General features: G+C 33.5%; 1 pseudogene; it reads right to left on the bottom strand.

Annotated features, from left to right (window-relative positions):
- Positions 1-6,036: 6,036 nt before the first annotated feature.
- LOC106457937 lies at positions 6,037-19,711 on the bottom strand (annotated as a pseudogene).
- Between the last annotated feature and the right edge of the window lie 343 nt (positions 19,712-20,054).

Genomic DNA, 20,054 nt, shown 5'->3' with positions numbered 1-20,054 from the left:
CCTAAAATATGAGGAATTAAAAACTCTTAAGATTATTCAAGAAATACGAAAAATGTAATTTTATCAAAATCAATAAGAGGAATTCTGTTATGTTTATAGATTATTCTAACGATCTCAGTAATATGAACATTATTTCAAGTTATTAATTCACTTTATTAAATTACATAATAATTTAATTTCTACGAGACCACAATAAACTAGGGAATTTCTTATTACAAATAAACAAGTCCAGCCAGTTTTCTAATGAATTGTTTATTTTTTTCACGACCTTCAGATTCTCGTACCCCTCAAATTTATTATCGAAGATCCATAAGCCGAATGCTTATGAAACTTATAATTATAATCTTGAAAACTATTAGCTTGGATATTAGACCTTTGTCACAAAGGCTTCCTCTTTTATTAAAATATTCAGGAGCGTTTGTTAAAAAAAAAATAAAGGATTTCGTTCATTGGGTTTCTATGGTTAGTTTTGATCTAAAAACGTCGCTATAGAGGCGGCTTTTTTTTCTCTCTAGTAATTACTAATCGTAGTATTCATACTCATTGAAAAACATTTAGAAAAAGTTAATATTTTTTTAAAAAGGGATTTTACAGAAACGTGTTCAAATTATGCTGATATAAACTGTAATGTTTTTATATATTAAGAGAGGTACCCTTTACTGAAAAAATAACAGTTTTATAAGAACTCCATTTTTTAGTACTATATTTACACATTAAATCAATAATGATATAATCCAACCCTCATGTACAGTCCTAGTGAAAGTCATGTTCTTGTTGTGAGGAGAGTACTTTTATTTAAACTTGTGTTCTGTTATAAAGAAATGGTTGTTGCACATACCGTAGTTATTTTTCTAATTGTCTTAATCTTGAATACCCAAAGTGGAAAATTTGTTTATGAATGTTTGTTTGTGGTGCCATTCAATAGATGGCGCCATATTGTATTTATTATTTCGGTCGCATACATATATATGTACACGCTACGACCATTATAGTAAGATACTTCCAATTTCAGATCATGTTCAGATGTTTTTTTAATCACATAATTATTTAGTTTTCGACATTTTGTACAGATTTTCAATTTTAAGATATTGTTTATGACCAAATCAATTGTTTAAGTAATAGAAATTCAGATTCGCCTGTTTCAGCTAATATAATTGTGATAAAGATAAAACTGCTTTTTTTCACTTCTCTAGATCCTCTAGTTTTTGGATTCGTTATATGAATGATATTTTAGCGAATTTTCAAAATTAAAATTACATTGACAGTTTCCTTTCAAATTTGAATGCAATCCATTCCAACATTAGGTTCACAATCAAAAATGAAGTTGGTGGCAGGATTTAAATTTTAAATGTTTAATGGGAAAAAGTACAATGAATTTCACACGTCCATGTTTCGTAATGATACACACTCAGGAGTTTATCTACATTGGATTTTTTTATATGGTCCTAAACAAAGTGCGTGTGTATGTTTGTATATCAAAGCCAGATCAGGCTATCTGCTGTGTCCACCGAGAAGAAACGAACTCCTGATTTTAGTGATGTAAATCTGTTCCACCGGGGGATATCAGATATTGAAATCACTGACAAAGAAAACAATGTAAATGATAGAAAAATTAAAGAAGCCTAACATTTATAAATGTACATGTATAAGTTTATTTTTATTTTTGTTTTCCTTACATAACTATTATTGATTTCTATATTATGTAAATATACTATATATATATTATCTTTTTTGTATAAAGAAACATCATTTTCTATAGAGCAGTTACCTGAACTTTTCTGCATAACAAATAAAACAAACATGAATGAAGCAGAAGAAAATATTTTCTCTAAAATGAGTCCATAATTTTCTCAAGAGTGTACAAGCAAAGATTCTGATAAACAGTGCAGGTATTGTTTATCTTCTGTAATAATAACTTCATAACTTTTTCATTAGCACATAAAACGGTGATCTGTTCATTATATGTATGTGTTGTTTTCTTCCATGGTATTTTTTCTTTGTGTGTATGAATGCGCTCTAAAAATATCAAAATGACAGTAAGCTAAAATTCTCTACAAAACATGTTAGCTTAACAAATTTTCCTAGTATTTTAAAGAGTATTTGGATTCATTGTTATAAATTTGGAGATAGAAATATTTAACATCCGCAATTTAAATTTACAACTTATATTGTAAGGCCACTAGATGTCGTAGCTTTCTCCAGACAAAGTAAGTTGAAGCCATAGTATTATAATATACCGAGTTCTGTGGTTAAGGTGTTATCTCAAATGTTTCTTCTGTTTGCCAGTTTCTTACTGTTATTCGAATTAGGTGTTGCTCTTCAGAGGGTACTGGCAGACACTATACAATATATATATATATAACTAAGACTTTATTTTATCCTTCTCCCCACCAAAACAAAAAACATCCGCACATAAATATAGAATACGGTTAATTTAGCCTTAGGCCTTTAACAGGTTGGAGTTACTCCTTATGTCTGAAATTAAAGACTTGAAAATGGAATATTTAACATTGTAACCATGACAACACTTTGTGAGAATCGTATCTGTCTCATAGAGCAATACAGTACTAAGCCTTCTGGCAGCTTACTGTTACGTTAAATCGTTTGACAGTGAAGTATTATATTTAGCGTTTTCGGAGTCCTTCTTGACAAAGTCAAGTCTTGACAACGTAATATTGCACTAAGCGTTTTGACAGATTCGAATTACGCCTTATGTTTGAAAGCTTATGTTCTATTTGTCTTCTTGATTTGACAGGACTCATAACTAGTCATTAAATTAATTACAAGTCATGTACTCAGTTAGAATAAAGCTTTAATTATGAAATATCTAATAATGTTTATTGTGATTGTATCATAGGTAATGCTGTACAGTTTTCTGTTATACTAATTAAGTATTAAACACCACAAATGATTATTTTTAACTGCTTTTTGAAGAGTTCGTACTGGCTATTCTATATACAAAATAATAATGTGTTTTTAAAACCTATTTCTGCAATGTATGTTGCAGGATAAAACAGTCAGGTTTGAAAGCATTTTTTTTTCTCGCTATAACTTTGTCTTATATTTACAGAAGTTTTACTGTCACATATCCAGAAGGAGTTTATTTATAAAGCACAGTATGATTGACGTAATCACACTTTATCACTCGAGGACTATGACCACCGACTTGTTTATCTAAAAAAGTTAGTAGATTGAATAACAACTTCCTATACAATCAGTACAAAAAAAAGAAGGTTATATATACTGATATGTAACATTCGATTCTGAAGATAATAAGATTTGCTCTTCTATTTTTACGAAAATAAACGATTGCAAAATATGTAACATCAGATTTTCAAGTAGTTCTTTCCGCAGAGAGAAAACAATGGTTAAACAAATAAACAACTCAAGCCCAGCACCAGCTCCTCTCCCTTGAGGAAGAGAGTGGAGCTTTTGTTGACTCTTCTTAGCGATTACAAAAAACAATCATACGGTTTTAAACCGCCTGGATGGGTCAGAGTAAAATTCGGGGATACACGGTCCACCCCAGCACCTTCCTGACATCGGCTCTGAAAAAACTGTTTGTCAGTTACTTTCTAATGAATTATGCTTAAGGTCATTAAACCATTTGTGGAACACCGTGACTGAAGTTGTGTGAGGAGAGAAGACAACTGCACATGAGTGGTGTCCTAGTAATCACTTTATGGGAGATGGGTTTGAATGACATTAACGTCTAGTAATCACTTTATGGGAGATGGAGTTGAATGACATTAACGTCTAGTAATCACTTTATGGGAGATGGGTTTGAATGACATTATCGTCTAGTAATCACTTTATGGGAGATGGGTTTGAATGACATTAACGTCTAGTAATCACTTTATGGGAGATGGGTTTGAATGACATTAACGTCTAGTAATCACTTTATGGGGGAGATGTTCGTATATCAGTAGTATCCGAGTAGTAACTTTATCGGTGAGGGATTCGTGTGATATTAACGTCTAGTAATCACTTTAATGTGTGTGGGGGAGGGGGTTTGAATGTCAGTAGTGTCATTTTAAACACTATGCGGGGGATCAGAGGTTTTGAATGTCTAAAGCGCTATAGTAATCACACTATGGGGAGAGATTCTTGTATGTCAGTAATGTCCGAGTAGTCACTTTATGCATAGGCGTAGCAGGGAGGAGCTAGGGGAAGTTGCAGCCCCAAATGCTTGGAAAAATCATGTTTTCCGGAAAAAAAAACATTACTGGAAGAAACCTGACAAACACAGTGTTTTCGCCAGTTTTTATATATTGATTTATTGAAACTGTAATTACTCTAACGCAACATTTGAGCAATCGTTTCAAATAAGGGGGAAAAAAGGAGCAATAATCAAGCATATATATAAGTAATATTTTATTGTTACATCTTGTTTACATTACTCTGTTTATTGAATAAAAGAGATTTTTTTTTAGAAAAATCTTCGAATTTCTCGTTCGTAAATAAACACCATTTTCTGACTTCACTAGCATTGAACGAGAAGTTTCCAATGAAAGATTCATTAATAACATTCACTGCATAACGAAACGGTTTTTAAAAAAGCATTTCTGGTCGTTATGCTCATTTTTTCCAACTAAAATATAACTCATTCTTGAAACTTGTGTTACAGTCTACTGAGGAGGATATTATTATTATTATTTATTGGAATATTGCAGTTAGACAGCCTCACCAATAATTTTGACTCGCTACGCTTATGGCTTTATTTAAGAGGCGTTTGCATACGAGTAATGTCCTATAGTAAACACTATACATATGGGGTCGTCTCCCTCCCACCAGTAGCTCAACGGTAAGTCTGAGGGCTTACATTGTTAAAAAAATAGGAATTAGATACCCACGGCGAGCATACCACAGATAGCCCGTTGTGCCTAATAACATAGAAACAAAGATATGGTGCCCAGGAAATCACTCAACGAGATTAATACAAATTTCGGAACTAAATTTTTTGTAGATTGTCGAGAATATGACTGTCTCAAATTTAGTCATGGTCATGTTACAGAAGACCGCAAATTTGAGGACTTATACGACTTATGCATACCTTGTATACCTTACTTTATCTTTTGGACGATAGTTCAGTATCTGAAATGCACGTACAGTATAGCAGGATTTATTTCACAGCAACAAAGTCTTCTATTTGAGGACTTATACGACTTATGCATACCTTGTATACATTACTTTATCTTTTGGACGATAGTTCAGTATCTGAAATACACGTACAGTATAGCAGGATTTATTTCACAGCAACCAAAGTCTTCTATTTGAGGACTTATACGACTTATCCATACCTTGTATACCTTACTTTATCATTTGGATAATAGTTCGGTATCTGAAATGCACATACAGTATAGCAGGATTTATTTCACAGCAACAAAGTCTTCTAGTTTCAACATAATCTTTATTTTCCTTCGTATATCATTTTTAGTCAACCTAATACTTAGTACAGCTTGATTAATATATTTATTTATTTTTACTGAACAGCATATACCAAGTAACATATAAACCACAACATTACATACTATTCTTCAGATAGCATTTTTATAATTTTCTTTATATTGCAATACACATTTTTCCTAAGTTCAGGTGCATGTTTAACGAACAGGAACAGTAACACGTATAGATATAATTCAACAAAACAGATACAGTAACAATAGCTTAACGTTTAATGGTTGGACGTTTCTGTATTAGATTCTTTTTCTATCACAATTATAAAGAAGTGACTGAAAAATATCCAAGCTGTTGACGAACAAAATATAAGTGTAGTCAATATTTTAGTTTTTGTTTTAACTAGGTCTCCAATTTAAAGTTCTCTAGGTGCACTAAACTTAATACTGATATTTTCTTTTCGTACTGAGAAACTTAATACTGAATTATTTTTTTTCGTACTGAGAAACATCCTTTTTTAAAAAGAAATTAGGAAAGACATCCCTAACAGTGGTCACTGGCAGTATTGAGAGATGGGAATTCTAAGAAAACGGTGACCTGTTATTAGCAAAACAAGAAAATACGTAAATATATATATTGGTTTTCAGTGGTACTTTGCATTACCATTATGACATGTTCTAATCTGTTATAACCTGAGCTGTCTACGAAATAACTTGTTATCAAAAGTAAACTACAAACTTATAGAATCATTTTAAAACATGTTCACAAAATATAAGTGTTTATTAGGTGATTATATGCGGCTGACGAAGCTACGTGATTCATATTGTTCAGAACTTGCCATGACAACAGAAGTCAGTGTAAATGTCCAATTAGCTATACAAAGAAAAATGTTTCTTCTTCTTCAAGCGTAATAGCTAGTATTCCTCGCCGTCATAATCGCCCTCGCCTTCAGCTGAGTCTATGCCTACTTCTTCGTAGTCCTTTTCCAAAGCTGCCAAGTCTTCCCTTGCCTCTGAGAACTCACCCTCTTCCATGCCTTCTCCAACATACCAGTGGACGAAGGCTCTTTTGGCATACATCAGGTCAAACTTATGGTCAAGTCGGGCCCAGGCCTCGGCTATGGCTGTGGTGTTAGACAACATACATACAGCACGTTGGACTTTGGCCAGATCTCCGCCAGGTACAACTGTGGGGGGTTGGTAGTTGATTCCCACCTACAATGGAACAAAGACACCACATAATTGATTTTATAATAATGTAATAGTCATTCTTTACAACGATTTAACTTTTATCTCGTGCTTTTCCTCTGACAACTACTTTCAATAAATTTTTTTACGAATGAATTTTTAATGCCCTAAACAGCACTTCTTTTTTAACTAAATTTTCGGTAAAACATTTAATTAAATAAATATGTCCATAATATGATTTTCTAAGAAGATTATGTACGTGTGACCATTTCGGAAGATACTTATACTGATTATTTTCGATCTTAAAAGTAAAAATTTCTACTTTAATTTATACTGTTTCCTAAAGAAGACCAACTAGTTCATGTCTCAGTTTTGAAGTTAACACTAAAATTACCATCGGGTTCCATATGTACAACCCCATAGGCTTTTTCAAAGAATATTGTTTTAAACTATTTATTGTGGGTCCATGCCTTTGTTGGTTAGGTTCCTCATAACGATATGTGCACCCACGGTAGTGAACGGCATTTAAACAAGCTGATAATTTGAGAGTTAAAAAGTTTCTTTCCTGGAAAAGTCCGTGTAAGCCAAACTTAACTGTTTATAGTTGCTGATATAGTATCAGTATTGAGAATACTTTTGTCATCAAACAGCTGACGATTCTTTTGAAATAAATGACTATCGTTAGCTTTACTAAGTATGATATAATGTTACAAGATAAAACTGAGTTTTTTCAGACTCCAACTTTAAGTTTGAGTGCCAGTTCGAGTTTTACTAGCGTGCGCTTACCAGAGGAAGCTGTATACGAAACGTCGAAGTGTAACGAATAATAACAATAATTTCTTTTTTTTTTTTTACTCACTTGACCAAATGCATATCCTGTATGACTTTTTATAACAATACAATTAAATTATTTGTTCTTTTGTTTGCCATCATAGAGCCATATTTGACAGCACAGCACAAATAATTCAAACCTTAAATCCTGTCGGGCACCAGTCCACAAACTGTATGGTTCTCTTAGTTTTGATTGTTGCAATGGCAGCATTCACGTCTTTAGGCACGACATCTCCACGGTACAGTAAGCACACGGCCATATACTTTCCGTGACGAGGGTCGCATTTCACCATCTGATTGGACGGTTCGAAACAGGAATTAGTAATCTCACCAACAGTAAGTTGTTCATGATAAGCCTTCTCTGCTGAGATGACCGGGGCATAAGTTGCTAGTGGAAAGTGTATTCTGTAAAATACAAAAATAGCAAAAAATCAGGTCAAAATAAAAACGTCGTACACATAGTGTCAACTTTGTTAAGTGACAGAGATGTAAGAACAACTTTTTTTTTAAATTAAAAACAGGATCAACGTTTAAAATGCATAATAAAAATTTTGTATCTGGCCGACGATCAAAATTATAAGACTCTACACATGTTTCGGTATCTTTCATTGGGAGTAAAAAACCTTCATGATAAGTGGGTAGTATTTATAGAGAAAAGGTTTAACTCGTGGTAGTCTATGAGGGTGGTGGGAATATTATACGTAAGAAATTAATATTTCTTTCCAAAACAGTGCGTTACCACCAGCTAACTCTTCACCTCTATTAAGCAAAGAATTATTTACTTTACAACACTATATCTTTTATTATTATTATATTCTTATCATAAAAATTATTTTGTATTGTTTAACTTGGTAAATAGATTTCGAATAACCTAAATCTCCTAATTTGACTGAATCTTGTGAGATGTTACTGGGATTACGGCCGAGAATACCGTTAGAAGTGATAGTATTCAAGTAATGAATTAATCAAAAATTTCTTTATAAGTAAAGGCGTAAGAACAATATATTTAATTAGCTATATTCATTATTGGATTTATTTTTAGTTCTGATCTATGTAAGTCACTTGTTTTGATCAGAAGTTAATATTAATTGCATAAAATTGAAGATAACCATCATATGTTTTTCCTAAAAGTGTTTAAAAATGAGTTAATATTCGAGCTTGGATAAAAAAAAAAAGATAGACAATTTAAAAATATCTAGTGTATTCAATCTGAAGAATAACACTAAGCCACTCTAGAGTAAACACGTCACAAACGAGGTGTAATGTTTATGATGAATGGATCAAATCGGGGGCTAAAACCAGCAATAAATACTAATAATCTGTTTCAAACTCAAGATTCGGGATGACCTCTTCAGTAAAATTGATAATTTAAATAAATATCGTAGAACAAGCTATATATTAGTCATACCTTGGGTAAGGTACGAGGTTAGTCTGAAATTCTGTCAGGTCAACATTTAGAGCACCATCAAACCGTAGAGATGCGGTGATTGAGGATACGATCTGGCCGATCAGACGATTCAAGTTCGTGTAAGTTGGCCGCTCGATGTCCAAATTTCGGCGGCAGATGTCGTAGATAGCTTCGTTGTCTACCATGAAAGCACAGTCGGAGTGTTCCAGTGTCGTATGGGTAGTGAGCACTGAATTGTACGGTTCCACAACAGCTGTTGAAACCTAAAAATCAATTTCAATGTGTTATTCGCTGAAAGTGTATTATATCGTACACATATACAACTACGAAAGCGTTTGCAATCGAGAAATTGAATGACATAATAATTTCTATTTTCCAAACCAAAAAGATCTGAGAATCGTGATTACTATTTATCTGTTTGTTTTAGAATTTCGCGTAAGCTACACGAGAGCTATCTGCGCTAGCCGTCCCTAATTTAGCAGTGTAAGACTAGAGAGAAGGCAGCTAGTCATCATCACCCACCGCCAACTCTTGGGCTACTGTTTTACCAACAAAGAGTGAGATTGACCGTCACAAATAACGCCCCCACGGCTGAAAGGGCGAGCATGTTTCGCGTGACGAAGATTCGAGCTCGCGACCCGCAGATTGCGAGTCGAGCGCCCTAACCGCCTGGCTATACCGGGCCCCTATTTATCTGATCAATATAACGTGACTAGTACATTTGCCTGAAGATGTATGGAGAGTTAATTATTCCCAATTTCCGTTTACCGCACGCAAGAAAATGTGGTTTTCATATTGCATTTACACGGGGAATGAGATTAGAACCCGCTAATCAGTTGTTCTTTTCCTCTAAGTAATGCATTTGAAGTTAATTGTTCCTTTCATCTGAGTAATACGTTTTTGAAATATTGTGTTTTGTTCTATACACCCGAAAATTACACTTAGAATGAAACGCCTGAATAGCCACATAAGTACCAATTAGTGTGTGAAAAAGTGCATGTCGCGTGTTCACGAGAGTGGCACGTGGAGAGAGATATTAGCCATCGACTTTCTTAGAAACGTTACTGAAATACTGTATATCGTCTGAGTTAGTCATCCGACAAAGATGTGGGACAAATTAAGTTTCTAGAGAATTATTACTTTGAGATCCGTGCTCACCTGGGGGGCTGGGTAGATAGCAAACTCCAGCTTGGACTTCTTTCCATAGTCCACAGACAGTCTCTCTGTCAATAGGGAGGTGAAGCCAGATCCAGTACCACCGCCGAAGCTGTGGAAAATAAGAAAACCCTGCAAGCCTGTGCACATATCAGATAACCTCCGGATCCTGTCCAACACGAGGTCAATGAGTTCCTTCCCAATAGTGTAGTGACCTCTGGCGTAATTGTTGGCAGCATCTTCCTTCCCAGTGATAAGCTGCTCAGGATGGAACAGTTGCGATACGTTCCAGTCCTTACCTCGTCTGCAACACACAAAATCAATTTTCAATTAAACTTACTTCTAAACTTCCCAAGTTATAGTAGCTTTGCTTAGTTTACAGATTATAGGTCAAAACGTTTTGTCTGATGTTGGGGAAGTCTTATACCCATAAATATACTATACAACTACACGTAAGATGCACGTTCGAAACGAACTATATTTTGGGAACATTGTATTGGGCATAATTAAAACATTGCTTTCAGATCTGAATTCAAAAATCAGTTTTGTTCGAAACAGTAATTATTGTGGCGCACATATGTAATTTGTTGTATTTTGGAAACAACGAGTGTTAGTGACTTCTATTTTATAAGTATTTATTTTGCTGTTAAGCGCACAATCGGCTATCCAAAGGGCTTGAACCCAGAATTTTAGCGTTATAAGCCCTCAAGTTTACCGCTGAGCCACCGGAGAAGGAAGATGCCTTAAGTATGGGTTTAACTTCTGAATGAATACAGAAAAATAATAATTAACTTAGTAGGTTTACTTTTATATGTGACAGCTGTTACCAGTGGAAACAAATAACATTGTCAACGTACACAAATTTTCGTGAAGTTATAACGTCAATGAAGTAAGGAAAAAGTCACGCTTGATAATAAAAAAAAGGTATTTTTCCGTATAGTTCCGGCTTTAGTGGACTGGTCCTGCCTATGAAACTACTGTAGAAGCCGAAACATTGTCCCACTCTATAAACTGGCAGAATCAGTCCATTAATGCCAAAAACTGTACATAATCACCCATATACTATCAATCGTAGCTTTGTTTTTGGGGAAATAATTTAGCTCAAATTTCAAGTTCTATTACACAGGAGGACAGTCTGAAATTTGTTTACGCCGAGAATACATTTCAGTTACCTAAATTTCACAGACATAGAATTATCATAAGATTTATTATCCCAAATCTGTCAAATCAGTGTTCTTACTAGGGCATCAAGGAATACAAAATATCTTAATATGAATGAAAATCCTTTGAAAAACCTTACTTTTGACTGGTTCAAAACAGATTAAGCGATTAAGAGTGAAGTCTGAAAATAATTCAAGTCATATTTTAAGATGTTATAAAACTTTTTGTTCGTAAAGAGTTTTTCCAGGTCAAATTAATGGCCTTTAATTTTACTACTGTCCTTTAATATATATATATTACATCTCAGTGATATTCCATTTTTATGATAGAAAACATAGAAACACTATTATTGCTGGTCCCACAAATTCATTATAATTTATATATATATATATATATATATATACCATACTTAGTTTCTTCAAGTTTATATAAAAAATATATTATTGTAAAATTTCAGTTTGGTTATATCCTTAACACTTTAAAGTATCCAAACTTCAAATGTTTGTTTAATACTTTTATGTAGTAAGAAGAGTTTACATCTTTATTTACTACTATTTCTCTGTGCCTCTGAATATACTTACTACTTTCCGGTGAATATGTTGCAAGCCTTCTTAATATTTTGTTTTGGCTTAGCCAGTTGTAAAGGAGTAACAGTCTTCATGAGTAACCCTTGGTGTGAGCGAACCAAACGACGTTTATCGTGCTTAATTTAGAGAGATGTATTTATTTCCTTAAAATGATGTTTTGAGTCATTAAAATACTATTCAAGCTCCTTCCTGTTATTCATTAATCATTTTGATTTGTATGTCTTTGTTCTACGCTGTTAAAAACATTAATTACTCTTTGCGTAATATTGGCAGGTATTTACTATAAAAATGTTTTGTTTCTTTCAGTATCATAAGTCCTCCAGAAGACTAAAATGTTTCCTATTGTACCGAAACAGATAAAACAAAAACAGTGAGGAAATAACTATGTTTTTTACGGTTCAGGAAATGTGTTTACGAACTTTTGTCTTACGAAACAATGAGAAAGCACGTACCAACAACAGTTGGTTCTAGGTCCACGAACACAGCTCGAGGAACATGTTTTCCAGCTCCAGTCTCGGAGAAAAATGTATTGAATGAGTCATCACCTCCACCTATAGTCTTGTCACTAGGCATCTGTCCATCAGGCTGGATTCCGTGCTCTAGACAGTACAGTTCCCAGCATGCATTGCCAATCTGGACTCCTGCCTGGCCAACATGGATACTGATACATTCACGCTGAAAGGTGAAAAACTGTAGTTATTATATGTATATATAATATATATATATACACACACACCAAAATCACTACTGTTCTTTAGGCTTCATTAGAAAGCAATGTACTAGCTTTCGAATACAGGGTGGATACTTGGAGGATCTTACCAGATGATCGCACTCATTAAAATAAAAAAAAACGTATCCAGAGAGAGAAGTTAATGGGGAATTTACCGCAAATATTTTAGAAACAGAAATAAAAAACTCAGCATAATAACATAGTTGTTGGGACATAATGCTTTTGTAATTCTTATTTTCTTTATACAATGGAAGCAATAATTATTAACTATATGTTGCTATTTCTTTTTCAAAAAAATAAAAAATTAATTATACTACCAGAGGAAGCAAGTTTGTTATAGCAACTGCCTATTGTGTTTTTGTGAGGTATAGCAACACCAAGACGTTATAAATGTTAAGCTATGGATTTCTTATGATAATCTGCACAGATGAAGCTTATGTGATTAAATATGCCTTATCTGTTCATTATTCATTTGATTAACTTCAACGAAACGAAGCGAATGACCTTATGGGTTGTATAACACAAAACACGATGAAATAAAAAACGTTTTTTACGTCACACAAGATTTCATCAGTTCATAATGTTGTGCGGAAGAAATACCATGAACATTTAATCCTGAAACTGAACATACGATTGTATTCTTTCTTTCTCTTTTTGTCCCCTGTAGGAAATCAGCGGTAATTTTACGAACTTACATCTCAAGACTCCTTGGTTTAATTATCCATGGTGGACACAACCAAGATAGTCCATTGCGTAGCTTTGCGCTAAAATACACAAATAAATAATTTTTTTTTTACTATAATTCATAGTCATACCAACTACCAAAACTCGGGTATAAAAATAATCTAAATGTTGTAGTTTTTATAATTAATTTCCACACCTCATTTCCAAACTTTAAATACAAATATTAATTGGAAAATGATAGACAAATCCAAGTTACTATTTTAAGCTTATTTTAATGTTCAAACCTGTCACCAGGTTATAATGACAGACCATTTTCTCCACTCCAACACTAGTTACTTGGGTGTTAAGACAAGTCAGTTCTAATGGTGATATAAAACTAATAGGAATTTAATAATCGACAAGACCTCTATATTTCAAAATAGATTAAACCACTATATGTATTTTTTGTTTATTAATCTTCAACCATGGGACTACAGTTTTATCTGTTAAATGCTATTATTAACAGCAAGGATACCCAACTGACAATTTGATTCAATCTCTATCTTATTTAAACTTATATCCTCTAAATTAATTATATCTTGTATCAAAGTATGCACAGGAATAATCCTAGTAACTAACTCAAACATAAACTTCAATGGAGTCGCCACTTAAGTATTCTGTATTTTATTTCACTTTAATTTCAGGTAAAATATTTAGGTAGCTTGCGTTCAGAAATAACTCATATTTACACGCAAAATCCAGACTTTGCGCTTCATCTACTATAACAATCAGAAGGGAGGGCGGCGTGGCATTTGGCTGCCATATGGTTCTTCATCAACTCACGTAAATACTTAACCTACACAATGCAGAATCCTACCTAGAATTTTCTCCTGTTGGGAGTGATTTGTAATGGTTGAACGCCATCTGTCGTTTTCCGGTATCAGGTGTAGTTATTTCTGGATGGTTAACCTTGCGTATCTGCTAAAACACCTGTGCTTATTCAGAACTCCGAATCTTAACTTTAAACTATCAGTAACAATAGTTAGGCCTAATAACAATAAAACAATGTGGCATCATTCGTGAAATGTTCTCATGACGTCATCATCGTGTATTTTCATGGTGTTTGTTAAAAAAAATCATGTAAAATTATCTTCTGCACTTGTTTGTTTTCGAATGCCATTGTAATCAAAATTTAGAATTAAGTTTATGTAATATAATGAGCTTATTTTGTATATCTATGTATGTCATTAGAAAATTATCTTCTGCACTTGTTTGTTTTCGAATGCCATTATAATCAAAATTTAGGATTAAGTTCATGTAATATAATGAGCTTATTTTGTATATCTATGTATGTCATTAGTACAAAATTCATACATGTATACACTTATAACTTAACGGCAATGATAAATAATATCTACATCAACTGTGAGATGGAAAACAAGTGTACATTTCAATACAAACAGCAAAAATGTTTTTCTTTCATCAACAGCTTCTTATGAGATCATAGAATTTAGTGTCTGCAGGTATATATAAGTCAGGCATGATGCTAACTCTTTTCAGGTCTTACAATAACATTTTTAATGTTCTTTACATTTTCTCTCTTGAAACATTTACATACACTGTTCCTTTCCTTCTTTCCGAATCGGGATTTAGGTCATCGACCTGGGAGGGTAAGGTTCAAATAGACTGTAAATATTTGTTTGTTTGTTTTTGAATTTCGCGCAAAGCTACACGAGAGCTATCTGCGCTAGCCATCCCTAATTTAGTAGTGTAAGACTAGAGGGAAGGCAACTAGTCATCACTACCCACCGCCAACTCTTGGGCTACTCGTTTATCAACGAATAGTGGGATTGACCGTCACATTATAACGCCCCCACGGCTGAAAGGACGAGCATGTTTGGTGTGCCGGGGATTCGAACCCGCGACCCTCAACACAAAGCTATACAATGTGCTATCTGTGCTTTTCCCACCACGGGTATTGAAACCTGGTTTCTAGCGTTGTAAGTCCACATACATACTGGGGGGGGGCACTCTAAATATATGAGATTCTGTGATCTCTACTTCGCACACACGTCTTTTATTTTTAGTGTGGTTAATATGGCTGAAAAGAATTTCGATCGTTTCTGTGTTTATATATAAGAGTGTGTATATGTGTTTTTATCTTTACTGTCCATTCTACAGAAAAGTTCGTAAACTTTTTCCATACTCTCTGTAAAAAATGAAAAACTATAACTTTTTTAGGTTTTTTTTTCTGCCAAATATTCTTATTGTTTTATTTTCGGTCATAACGAACGCATAGGCCACCGAGGCTCGAGCATGGGGCCCCGTCGGCCACCCAACTACAAAAATTATGGTTCTTAAAATTAACAGAATATAGGCAAGAACGAGTTATTATTATTATTATTATTACTCCCAAATATTACCTGGGCCTAGGGCCCCACTTAACCTTAATCCGGCCCTGGCCATAGCGTAAGATAATTTTTAAACGTTTAATACAGCACCACTTTTCTTGTAGATTCAAACAGTATTATGTTGTATTCATGTATATCATATTAGTTTTCTCTTGTAGCTACCTATACTTAAATACTGTTTTCTTATATTTATGTAAACTGTAACCTATGTATACTGAAGCAAGTATTTTGTATTTACGTGCGTCGAAGCAGTATTATTTCGTATCTATGTATACAAAAAGAATTTTCCTTTACTTATATATACAAAACATACATTATTCAGTATTTTCAGGGTTCAACTAATACTTTAAATGTTAAATTACTTTTTACATCGAAAATAAAAGTTTTGGAGTGTGAATGGTGAACGTAGAGTATCTAACTCCCAATATAATCGACTTGAATTCGCAGCGTTTTGAAAAACTCCATAAGTGTCTGTATGTGTACTGAAGTCTTCATCATCTTACATTACATTCGAATCTTTTATCGCAGGAAATCAGCACAAACCGTTTGTTCACAATGACTTCAACTTATACATGATCACGTGCTCTCAAATTGTAGGTTGCAAGAACAGGAATCGATCCACAAGAGCATGAGTCACAAGCAACTTTTCTGTGCTATTAGACCTGCTATCATTCTAAAAACCGTTCTGTGCTTTGCTTCCCAGAAAAATATTCTGAGACCATGACTGATTCTTAGTCATAGATTTACTGAAAAATAAAAATTTGGCAATTTGTTGAAATGTATGTATATATACATGATTCATAAACAATATCTCTGAATCCCGATTCACCAACTCGAATATATAATTTAACTTCATCATTCTCGAATTTTCTATGAAAGTTTCCATAAAAAGTACCCTGTTAAAAATTGTCAAAAGTTAGTTGAAATGATTTACGTACATACTTCTGGTTGGAAACCGTGATGAACCTACTAAGAATCATGCGTTAGAACTCACACGATGCTTTTGTGACAGAAATAATTATTTTGCAAAATTAAACGTAAACAGGGTATCAGAAAATTTTATTTCCAGTGAATGTAAATGTTATCGACACAGAGTCATTTGAGTCTGACATCACAACCGAAACATTGACAACCTATTGTTGTTTGTGTTACTGATTTTACATGAATTTGAAATAACTAAAACAAACGTCATAGACAAGGCTGTAGTCAAAGCATAATAATGCTAGATTTTATATTTCAATATATTTTGCACAAAGTTAAACAACTGATAACAATGCAGAGAAGCATTACAATTTATAATCTGTCTTATTGGGAAAGCTATTATTCAGATATATTAACAAATGTACCTGCGTTAGGCGTGGTATTTATTTCTTTGTCTTTTCAGAGTTAGCGGGACGGCGTGCGTGTGCGTTATTCGCCGTCAGCAGCAAAATGGAAATGTGAATGGTTGTCAAACTAGTAAAAATGAAAAAAATAAACAACAGTTGGGGTTCTTAGAAACCCCCTGGAGAATAGCCTAAAAACCCTGGAAATTTATTTGTGATCAGTGATCAGGACACTGGAAAATATTTGTTGCGGACAGACACAAGCAGCTTAACCATTTTCAGAATGTTTGATAAGTACCTACATTTGGTGGACTATGGAACTTGAAAATATTTATATTTTTAAACACAGGGGCTTCTAATGTTTCAAGCGTTGCTACCCCAACTGCGTTTATGATTTTGGTTTGGTTAATGTTAAACACAAAGCTATGAACAATAAGCTCTGTCCACCACGATTTTTAGCGTCTTAAGCCTGCAGACTTACCGCTGAACCACTAGGGTGCAATGTGTGTATGATACTGGTTAAGTGAATTCAAGAATATGTAGTGTGAAACACATATGTGTAGTTGTTTTACGCAGGATCCTAAAATTAACACTGAATGAATGTCATTCGAGAAATCTCTGTTACATAAAACTTACAAGTTATTGTAAAACAATCATTTCTTAAATAAAGTATATTAGTTTACTTCCTCTAGAGTCCAGATCATATGTTCCCAAATTACGATCCCCGAACCACAGCTCCTTTCACAGGGTCCAAAGAAAGTTTTTACAATTACGGAAAGGAAGAGTTTGTAGATCCCGGAGCAAAACTAACAGCTGATATCTTAAAACTTTAGCTATTTAAGCAGAAAAATAATATCTATAAATTAAATGGAAAAGTCTAAAGCTCTACGATATATGGCTTTACTTGGGAGTTGTCGCGCATTTAAAATAATGACCTGCCCACTCGCTTCTCTGCAAAAGAAATAAAATACCGGAGCTTTCATGCGACGGAACATTAAAACTAGAGTTTAAAATGATCCCACTATTAGAGTTTTAAATTCAAAGGACTATGTACCTATGCCAGACGAAATTTTCATCACTTGTTGTCCTAAGGTCCAAATACAAAAGCAGGATGAACCCCAGGTTAAAACTTACGAACATTACACTTAATAGTACACAACTTTGCTCACAAAAAAACAGATGCAGCGGTCATTAAATGTAAAAAGACAAGTCTGTGATGAATATTATTATTATATATTTTTGTCTGATTATCTTGTTTTGTTAAATTATACTGTTATTGTGTGGTCTGCCAAGCCCCACACCCTATCCACTTTCAGCTTGTCCCCCAACACAAAAAACGGTTTGGCAATAACTGTTCTAGATAATACTATTTTTCAACTTTTTATCAGTTAATCTGAACGTATATGCAGTGTTACTATGACTGAGATTATATACGTATTTTAATCAGAAAGACAACATCTTCCGACAAAACAGATAAGCAGGGCAATCGAGTTATACCTTAAATGTGTTCATGCTACACTGAAGCAACTAAAGATAATAAAAAAAATAATGAATGCCATTGTAAACAATTCACTGTAGAACATATACATCAAGATGTTTTATATCCTTGATACGAAAATAGATTATTTATTTATTAACACTTTGGATCCATAAGTGAGATAATAGCATTAGTTAAGTGTAACATTTTATCACGTAGCATTGTTGTTGCTTTACAACTCAAATATTGTTGCAATGTAATAATATCCGAAGCTTTAATAAACGTAAATGTAATTTACTTTTTTATTCATGAAAACATCCATATTGCTAATACAAACGTTTCGACTCAGATAGAGTCGTTTGACAATAAGTATTGGTTACTTTCAGTTTGCACTAATTAATACTTTTTACTCTTCACTATAAAGTTAATGTTCTTGAAGTGTCAGGAATATCAAACTTAACTTCTAAGCAAACATTTTAAGGTATTTCATATCAATTGTTCACAAGAAGAATAAGAAAGCAAAATAATGAGACGAATTTTCTAGTTAAAACGAATTAAATATGTTTTTTAATACAATGAAAGGACACATATTTTTGGTGTGGTTAAAATTTGTTATTCGTGTTTTTGACACTATCCCTCTTTCCAACCACATGTAATGCCCAATGTTCAGTATGTGGTTGCTGCATAATGTCGAGTAATACAAAAACAGATTTACTAATAGTTATTAGCAAAACAGTACGTAAACTTTGCAAGTAAACTCTAAGCTAAGTGAATTTTTTTCTCTGTGAATACAAGATTTCAGTGTGTGAAACGTAAAGTACAAAAAAATTTGATAAAAAAAGAGTTAAAAGTTCAGAAAAGAAAAGTCCGGTTTAATTTGTTGCTCTGCTTTGTTCAAGAAAATTAACTTTCTCAATCTGATACGCAAAGATGTGGTCAGAAAACATGACCATTTTGTTCTATTTTTTTTATAGAAGGAACATTTTACAGTTTTAAAATTTTTCTATAATTTTATGTAAGCATTATTGTTAAGGAAAACGCTACACAATGGGCTATCTGTGCTCTGCCCACCGCGAGAATCAGAACCCGACTTTTAAGGTTATAAGACCTCAGACTTACCACTGAGCCATCGGGAGCTTTCTATAAAAGCTACATATATGAGTAAGAAACCTTAGAAAATACGTAGTAAATAAATTAGAATTACATAAGAATATTGCGTTTTACAATCAACTTACCATGTTAATAGTTACTCAGATAGTCCAGTTAATAAACGTGTTACGGTACTCTCACTGGTGCGACTTTAAGGAATCGTTGGTGAGATATTTGTGAGGTTTCAAGATAACCTAACAACTGAAATATAGACAAGCCGTTGCTAGGCGCCCGTGAAACACAACAACCATTGGCTGTACTATGTCATAACGGATGAAACATTGGATGAAGATTGGTTAGTGATCGTGACGTCATTTTGCAGTTGTCTGGATTCGGTCAAAACATATATTTGTTACAATTTGTTTCACAAGAATACTTTGATATAAATCACTGACTTTCAACAAACCAAGTAAAACAGACAGCCACTTTTATATGATGTTTGAACAATAAAAAAACATGCAATATAAATAAAGTACCTTGAATTTCTATATATAGATATATATTTAAAAATATATATTACAAAAGTTTAAATACTTTTCTATAGAGGGCGATGATTATGGAATCAACTACGCA

This window comes from Limulus polyphemus, unplaced genomic scaffold (assembly GCF_000517525.1).
Source record: "Limulus polyphemus unplaced genomic scaffold, Limulus_polyphemus-2.1.2 Scaffold0, whole genome shotgun sequence".
Taxonomy (NCBI): domain Eukaryota; kingdom Metazoa; phylum Arthropoda; class Merostomata; order Xiphosura; family Limulidae; genus Limulus; species Limulus polyphemus.
This window is presented reverse-complemented; position numbering and strand designations above follow the sequence as displayed.